Below are 9,479 nucleotides of genomic sequence, written 5' to 3' on the forward strand. Positions count from 1 at the left end.
GGATGGTTTTGCCGTGCCGAGGATCTCTCTTTGCCGCTGACCCGTGCTGGGGTGATTTCCCGCTCCGGCTGCTTCAAGAGAGAGCCACCTGCGATAGCTACAACCCGTGCGGGTTGGCTATCTGTAGGGCGGTCACAGCCCGAACCCAGCGGCCGCAGTGCTTCTGGAATTTGGTCCCGCACTTGCTGCTTGATGCGCGCATCCCCGCTGCGTGCCTCAGTTTCCCTGATGTGGGATGATGGTGATGTCGGTGCGACCGCTTCCCACTGCGGCAGCCGCTGGGCCATTCCTTGCTCTGGCCACATGAACAGCCACAGCCAATGCCTTGTCTGGCGGCCTCTGCCTCGGAGCAGGTTAAATGGGAGCAGAAGACCAGCCCGTTTCGGTTTTCCCCTACCTACCTCCTTTAGGTGCTGTCTCTCGGCCATGATAAAGTCACCATGCTGCTCGAAGGGGGGTCTGACAAGCAGCTCTTCCCTCAGGCTCCCAGCTGGGGCTGGAGGCACAGAGGGCAGAGGTGAGGGCTCTCACACCTCAGCTGGGGCTGGATGCACAGAGGGCAGAGGTGAGGGCTCTCACACCTCAGCCCTGCTGTAGGGGACTTCTCCTTGCACTGGGCTGCACAGCACACATTGATCCCTCCCTTACCCTTCCAAGGGTTGTGACTGCCATATTCCAGGAGTTTCTCCTGGAGAGGTTTCAGCTCTCAGCAAACCATGAGGTGCGCAAAGTAGCACAGGCCCAGGCTCAGGTTGGTCACGTTTGGCTTCTGGTAACAAAACTCCTGCCATGGGATGCAGTAAACAGGGCAAAATATTTTGAGATCCTTGGCTGACAAATGCTCTTGGAGAACAGGAGAAGTCTGCTTTCTCAGTATAGCTGGCAGGTCTTGGCCATGTTTCTTTCTAGAGCAAGCATTTCTGAAAACACCTTGAAAAGAAAGACATCAAGTGACATTTTGCAGCTCAAATGACATTTGCAAAGTGGAACACAGATGCAAACCCAACACAGGCAAGGCCAGGGCCAGTGCCTTTTCTCACCTGCTTCTCCCTTTGCCAAGGACACATTCCAAGCAGTTGTGTTCGGTGCTCAGAAGGACTATGGCCATGCTCACCTCTACTGTGCTTATGGCTGTGCAGAGCCACTGGCTGTGTCCTTCTGCACCTCTTCCCCAGCCAGAGCAGGGCATGGACTGCTGCTCTTCACCAAGTGTATTGAGGGCTGCTCTTATTCTGCCCTGGCATCCTAGGCACTGCCCTTAATGGTAGGAAGCCATCCATCCATCCATCCATCCATCCATCCATCCATCCATCCATCCATCCATCCGTGTTGGAGGCATGAAGTCCCCAGGTTGCACGGTCAGCCCAGAAGGGTTCTGTGTGCTTGTGGATGAAAGCCAGCGTGTGGGTGTCAGGAAATGGAGAGATGCTTCCCCACAGATGGCTCAGCAGAAGCCTGAATTCCTCTTGCACTGCTGGCAGAAGCATTACCCTGCTCCAAGGATGAGTTAGCTGGGTTGTTCCAGCTCTGCAGCACCTTGATTTTAGGAAAATCCACACCAAAGAAATTGATTGCCTACGCCTGCAAGGCATTGAATCAGAATTCCCTGGGATAAGGCAGAGACTTATCCTCCTGTGGCTGGGGGAAGAACTTGAGGAGGAGTTAATTGACTGATAATTAACCACAGGCATCTTGGGTGTTTAGTGAGCTGCAGGCGCTCCTTGGGTGAACACCCTGACTCTGGGACCTCTCTAGGAGAGGTTGGTTAAGGACTTTGACTTCTGGGGTTCTCTCTGGAGTGGAAAAGCATGAAGAAGAGAGCAGATCCAAGGCTGTTGGAAACTCTGGAAGCCCAAACCACTCAGGCTTTGCTTACTCATGTTCCAGGCTCTCCCTTCTTATGTCCACAAGCTTTGACATGGCTGTTTCACTCCCACACACAGAGCCACAATTTAAACAGTCTGCCCTATGGCTGGACTGGGGGAGCTGAGAGTCAGCAGTGCAGGAAGATGCCTCCCCTCATGCCACAGTCAGAGCTGGCTTCTGGCAAAAGCTGCACAATTCTGCAATGCTGGTGTTCTGGGGCAAGTGGGTTTGTGCAGAGATATTTTTCTCAGATAAAGCATCCACAGTAGATTTATGGGAGGGGACAGCGAAGTATCCAGTGTGCTACAGTCCTCTTTACCCCTCCTGAAGGCAGTGGCTGGGGCAGTCTGTGTTCCTAACCACGTGGCAGTGGAGCTGCTGCCCTGGTAAGACCTTCCTCCTTCACTGCCACCCCAGCTCTGTCCAGCACAGACATGTGCAGCAATCCACACTGCAGTGCTCTGGGTAGCAGCTCTTCCCTGGCATGCTGTACTTCCCTAGGCCATCTGCCCCTGTCTCTGCCCACACTTCCTCCACTGAAAGTACAACATGAAACCTCCATCCTGAGGCTGCCACTAAGCTAAGCTCCTTCTCAAGTGATAAGTGCTTCGAGATCCTGGGAGAGATGCTGTTGGAGAGGGTAGCTTACAGGTGCAATCTGTGTGCAATTTGTTCCTGCAATGTGCTTTTCTTGCTTTTTCACTGCCATGCTCTAAGGGGCCTGATGCTGTGTCAGCCTTGAGGCAGACCCACAGACCACATCCCTGAATCTTGCAGCAGTAAGTCACAGCAGAGGAAACACTGTGGAAAATGCTCACTGACTCGTGCTGCAAAGGAGGAAGCTGTGCTGCAGCACTGTGAGCCTCCTGAGGTCTTACTCCATCTGGGCTGAGTGGCTGCAGCTGCTCCCCACTCTCCCAACTCACCTCTCCTGTTGCAGCTCTCAGAAAAAATGCATGGTGCAGTGTGTGTGTCTGAGGCACCTTGTAGGATTGGGGGAGCGAGTTGTTCACACTTCCCACCTTTCTTTCTGACAGGGGATTTGGCTACAGGGCAGCAGGGACCTTGCTGGTGTCCTCTGCTGAGGGAATGTGTGTGGTGCTGTGCTGTTAGGGCCATCTGTTCACAGCTGTGCTGAGAACTTGCCTCTTCAGTGCCCTCAAGGCAGGGGAGCCGTTGCTGATTCCCTGCTGGCATGCTGTATTTCACAAACAAAAGGTGAGGAGGAGCTGGCAGCAGCCCCGGAGGACAGCACACAGGGGATGTGGATTTGGGAGGGAAACATTCTGATAAGGTCAGTTAAGAGTCATGCCCACACCTGACATGGCCTGTGAAGCATTGCTAGGTAGTGGCATCACACTGTCTCTGTGAATACAAATCTCAAAATATTGCAAAGACATGTAAATACAAATCTCAAAACATTGCAGACTAAAGTGAGTAAAACCTTCCCTCTGAATTGGGAAGGTGGCACCCTTTCTGCTGAGAGGGAGGATAAGCCCTGGAGGAGACAAGATATTCCCTCAAAGTCACCCCTGAAATCCATATCTGAGGGATGCAATGAGACACCAGAGGTCTTGCCTGCCAAGCCCCTCCCTGGTCAGGCTACATTCAGCCCGAGGGTATTTTCAGAAAGCTTGCTGAGCTGTCTTCTGCCTAGTCCACACCTCTGCCCCCTTCCCAACTCCTTTCCTTCCCAGCTTCTGGATGTGGTTAAAGAGTAATGGCAGGGGATGAGGAGGGGTATCAGGTGCATCTCTTCCAAGGTCCAAAGCTGCAGCAGGGCCTCTCTCTCTCTCTCCTCATTGTAAATCTGCCTGAGAATATGTGTGGCAGAACAAGCAGTCCTTGATCTAAAATCTGCCATCCTTTGAAGAACCTGTGCTTCAGCGAAGCAGCCAGCAGTTGCTGCCTGAAGAAGGCTGAAAAGCCACTCTGCAAAGCTCTGCAGTTTCATTTCTCTCCCCCTTGAAGCACCAGAGCTGTGCACTAATCAAGCTATTTCTGCTACAAGCTTGGGAGGAAAGAAAGAGAGATTGTTAGTGTTAATGCTATTTTTAAATACTTTGCAGACTCTTGAATAGGATGATGATGGGGGCCGGGTAAGGACCCAGACAGAGACAGATTGATGTGTGGTAAACACATCTGTTATTCTGCAGTTGGGAGGCAGCTCCTTCAGCAGCACCACTCCAAAGGTGCAGCCAGGAGCTTCTGTGAGGGCTCTGCTCACAGCCTCTGACAGGGCTTCGCCTTGGTGCTTCCAGTGCTCTCTGCTCCTTCCTCAGCCACCTGCAGGGCAGTGTCACTGCAGAGGGGCTTAGAGGCCGCAGCCTCCCAGGAATCAGCTTCCAGTGGCACAGCATGTGCCAGGGTTGTGCCTGCAGGCCAGAGCCCTCACACACCTTCTCTGTGGGGGGAGAAATTGCCTGCTTCTGCCTGTACCTTCCACCCTGGGGATGGGGTCTGTTCATGGAAGGCTGGAGAGAGCCCGAGTGACTGTCTTCCCTCAGATCCTCTGCCCACCAGTTAAAGAAGTGCACATCTAAAGAAAGTCTCAGGCTTTGGTCTCATCTGTGCAGGAGAGAATGTTCTCATGTGATAGGGAGAGAAGTGGATGGGAGCAGAGAGGTGAGAAGGAGGGTTGTACTGATGGAGAAGTTTAAAGAAACCCTGAACCATTGAGCTGTTTGGACAGGGGCTTCATGTGTGTCCCGAAGATGGCACTTCAGCATTCTGCCTCTCTGGAAAAGTTTTGCAAAGGGAAGATATGATTTACCTTTTGATGGATTTATGACCAGTTCTTTAGTGTCAAGCAGAGAGCTTTATCCTGAGGGTTGATCTCTATAGAATGGCTTAAAAAAGGAAGATGCTCTCTGTTAAACTGTCAGCTTTAAGAATTACTTCTGTGCCATTCTGTCAGTCCTGTCTCCATTAAATTCCATAAGGCTTTTCCTTAAAGGTAAGTAACTGCTTTTGTAAGAAACTAAATCTTAAGTGAGCTATCTGTTGAAAGCATGGATGGATCCTCTATCCCATTACAGTGAATCGATGCACAAGTAGTTTTGAAAGCATGGTCATGGAGACCCTGACCTGGACAAGGAGATGTTGCCACTCCACATACCCTGACCACAGCAGATCTCTCTGCACTGCCATCCCTAACAACCAGTATTAATCTTGCATCCAGAAGAATGTGAGGGACCCTGCTTTCCATAACCACTCTACTGACAGCGATGTCAAATCCTTTTTCCAAAAGCCGATCGTGACATGTCCTTTGTCTGCTCCTTCTGGGAGGCGGAGGGAGGCTGGGGGTGGAGAACAGAGGGCAGTTGTCACCCAGTTCCTCGGCTATATGAGAAAGTGGCTTCTGTTTCCGAGCTTCTCTCTGCTCCACATCTTTCATCGCCATTGAATGGAACAAGACTTTCTTTTGTGCGAGGGGAATGAATGGTCCATGCGAGGGTCAAATAGCACCGCCTGCCCAGGCTTGGGCCTGCCTCACACAGTATGGGCTTGTCCTGGGCACACACAATCGCTGCCAGTTGTGTGTGTCCCCAGGCTGGCCTTCCCTCCTGGCACTGGACACAGGGGGGCAGAGTCCATGCATCCATCCAGCCACGGGAGGAGGCGAATGGCAGGGCAGTACTGCCCTCTGCAACATCCAGTGCTGCATCCATGCACAGCATCTAGTGGCTGGGGAGGGCTTTTCTGCACTTGGTGTCCCCCCCTTGCTGGGTCAGTGCTTGAATGCAAGTCTGAGCATGCCAGCATAGCCAGCAGTTCCATGTAGTCACAGCTGTGAAGTCCTGTATGAAAGACCTACATGTGGAGGTCAGATAGGAAATTTCTCTTGATGTGGTGATGTTCTGATCTGGGTAGCAGCTCTAGTTGTGATTTTTGGTCTTTAAATGAGAGGCAGCCACAAATCCCTATGGATTCTCCGAGTGAGCCACATGCCTCCTCCAACACAAGCATGAAGAGTCATCTCATAAATGCGACAGAAGCTTTTGATCATTGTCTCCTAGAACAGAATCTGCTTCCTGCTGTAGGTTATGCATCACAGAAAGATGCACGCTGGTCTTTGCTGGTGAACACTTAGATGTTTGTTCATCCGGCCTTCTGGTGCGTGTGGGGCCCTCTGACTACGTCAGCTATTGATGCCAGCCCTCTGAGGCTGGGTAGCCAAGTCTGGGCAGAGCCTTCTCTCTTAGGAGGGCTGAATCTGTTGATGAGAAAGCAGAATTTCTGAAGGCAGAGAAGTACATGGTGTCCAGTTTTTAGTGGAAAAAGCAATGTCTTTTCCTCTAAGCCTGCAAGCTCTCCCTCAACAAGAACAGCCTCTGCTACTCCAGTGTAATCTTGCCTAGGTTTCTGCTTGGGAGATAGCTTGGACATTACAGATTCAATGCATTTAACATTCTTTGCTTTCTGGAGATCTCCTGAGCACTGTTCAGGCCAAGGTGATTACAGCTGTGCTGAGTGGAACAGCAAAAAAAGCCCAAGCCTGAGCCGAATGGCAAGACAGGCTGCTTCTGTGTCAATCAGCAGTGAAGAAGTCTCTGTCCGTGGGCAAAACCAGGACAAGAGGCTGCAAATGTGTCTGTGGAAGAACTAAGGACTCTTGGTGATTGCTGTATTGTGCTACACCAGCAAATAGAAGGGCCACTGTGCTGGGCTCTTTGTTAAATGCATCTCAACCTCTAAGCTGTCAGTTTTGAGTGCTAGTAATGCTTGGCCAGTTAATCATTTTTGCAACATGAAACTCTATTTCAGTCCTGAAATAGAGTATTGCAAAGTGTGCTAGACCAATGTGACATGACAATGACATTAAAAAGGCTCAGAAAGCTTTCAGACCTCTGGACAATGGATTATACTCCTGCTGATGGGCTGTCTTTAAGAACAAGAGGCAGTGCTACCCAACCTGAAACAGCTGGAAAGACTATGGGCAAAGAAATGGGATGAGCTCATGAGCAGGGATATGGAAGTCCCTTCCTCTCCATCCTCCTCCATCTGTTGACCTCATCTCAGCACTGCAGAGGACATTCTGCGTGGGAGATTCAAACGTTAATTCAGACTTTGGACTTGCTTGGCTCTCAGCACCTCGCCCACACAAATCCTGCCAATAGTCATTATTGTGATGTCTTCAGAGCTACTTCCAGTGAGGAATATTGGGAGCAAAGTGATGGGTGGATGTAATGTAATGTGCTGACACCACATGCACCTTGTACCCCACTCTTTATTTCAGTCTCATTTGTGATGAAAGGCCTCCTTGCTCTTTCTTTGCTTTCCATCTCAGCAGCAGGAGCAGGTCAGGGATATGAAATGAACACAAATGTGCACATGGTCCATGTATGTGTGCATGCATGTCTGTTTGTACCTGTGCAGCACAAGGAATAAAGTCAATGGTGTCTCTTCAAGTAAGTCACCTGTCACCTGCCTTTGAAGGTCTAATTTTGTCAGACAAGACTGATTTTTTCAATAGGGCATCTATAAGAAATATTGTCCTAAGAAGAGTTAATACTTTCAAAGAGAAAAAGACTACACATGTACTTTTGTATCCTATAAGACTTGCATATTCTGGGAAGTTGAGTCGTGTGGCAATAGAACAGCACTTATTGCTCTAGCTATGTTATTTTAACTCCCTCATGTGCATAATCTGTTCTGGAATAAGAGTAATTACTCCAAAGTAAGGAAATGCTTTTATTCTAGAACAGCATCTCCCTGAGGGTGAATTATACTGAGAGCAGAGTGTGAACTCGTTCTTCCTGCCTTACCAGACTTTAGGATGAAAAAATGGTTTTCTGATCTGCACCAGAATAAAAATCAGATTATTTTGAGATTTTTATCAGTGAAAATAAATCAGCGAGATCAGGAAGAGCTCCTTAACAGCCTGCTGATCATTATCTGCTGTGGGTGGACGATCCACAGTTTGAGGTCCCTCAACTCTCTGATTCATGGATGGACATTTACTTGGAAATCCTGCTTGGAGAGAAATGTCCTGAAAACACTTCACTGTGATAAGTGTGTGTTCTGACTCTTATTGTCTTTTTTTTTTTTTTTTTTTTTTTTTTTTAATTTGAAGTGTCCTTGTCCTTGAGAAAAGTTTCATCTTTGATAAAATCAGTTGGTATTTTCCAATGAAACACTGGTTTGTTAAAAAATTCATGACCAGCCTTACTAGTATTAGCATAGATTTAATGGTATAATTATCTAACTATAGTTATGCTGGTCAGTTCCCTGAGGTACTGAAGCTCTAAGCTCATTTCTTTGTGTGCGTGCAAGCACAAATGATAATGCAAGTCGAGTAATTCTCTCCCCTGAACATGGGCATCTCATCTCTTCCCTGAAACTACCCTTGGTAGTGGTGCCCTGGAGAACTTACATGACCCTGCAGTGCACCCCTGGGCTGCCCTTCCCGGGCTCCCCACACATGTGCCAACAGCTGGGATTCCCCTGGGGCTGCCTCAGACCTGCACCTTCCAAAGCAGCAAAATCCCCTGCTCCTGCACCCCTTACTCCGTGCGCTGTGTCTGCAGCACTGCCAGCACCCAGGGCTGCTCTGGGGCTGCTGCCCTTGAAGCAGCAAGCTCTGTCCTGTCCTCGCCAGCCTGCCTGCCCCGCTTGCCTTTGCCTTCCCAGCGCATCCTCCCCCTCCATGGCCGCATTGGAGCTTGTTGGAGCATCTGCTGCCCTCTCCTTTGGAGTCGCGGGAACGCTGCTGCCCTCAGCTAGCTGTCAGTATTTATCATGACATCCCATTAGCACAATCCACACTAATGACTGGAAAGACGCATCCATTTCCATTTTCTAAAGGGCTTCCACTGGCTGGGATCCAGCTGCAGGGTGAGGCTGGGGAGGGTGGCAGGGGGACAAATCTTTGTGTTGACAGAGCAAAGGGCACATATCATCAGCGAGTGCTCTTCCCTCCAGCGGCTCAGCGGCTGTCAGGGGCGAGCCAGGGATTCCTCTCCTGGCAGCTCAGCACTCGGTCAGACACTGCAAGGTGTGAGCTGGTTCGGGGAGAGGGGAATCGCCTCCCTTTTGCCATCTGCACGGCCAGAACAGCTTTCCAGTTACACAGACTGCAATTGTCCAAAGCTGCCATTTCTCTCTGTAGTGTGAGTTGTGAGTTAAATCTGTGGTTGCATGCCCAGTGTGGAAGAGCCAGGAAACAGGATGCAAAAAGTTCGTGGTCAGTGTGTATGTGGTGGGGAGAGGGGACAGGGTTGGGAAATCATGATGCTGCCTTTCCCTACCCTACACAGCACTCAGTTCACCTGGTTTGCAGCTCTGTGTCTGTAAGGTCTCTGATTTGTCCTCCTCAGATGTCTCCAGTAAGGAAGAATTAACTTCTCCCATATATCCAGCACTCTTACCCACTCCTTTCCAACACCTTCTTAATTGAAATCCTCTTTGTGTCCCTTTTGTCTGACTGAATTGGACTTTACTGCAAAGGAACTGAAAGACTTCACTGTCAATCTTGTATAGAGAGGGAATGGGTCCATGGGAGATGCTCGAAGCTCTTGCTATGTCATTCTAGGGGGAGATAAGTCAGTTCTGTTGCAGTGAGACCAAAAAATAATGGTTACAAGAAATCAGGTTTGTGTTCTGAGCCCAGT

Source organism: Melozone crissalis, unplaced genomic scaffold, assembly GCF_028551555.1.
Source record: "Melozone crissalis strain CALT ecotype California unplaced genomic scaffold, PUWL_Pcris_2 ptg000008l_1, whole genome shotgun sequence".
NCBI lineage: Eukaryota > Metazoa > Chordata > Aves > Passeriformes > Passerellidae > Melozone > Melozone crissalis.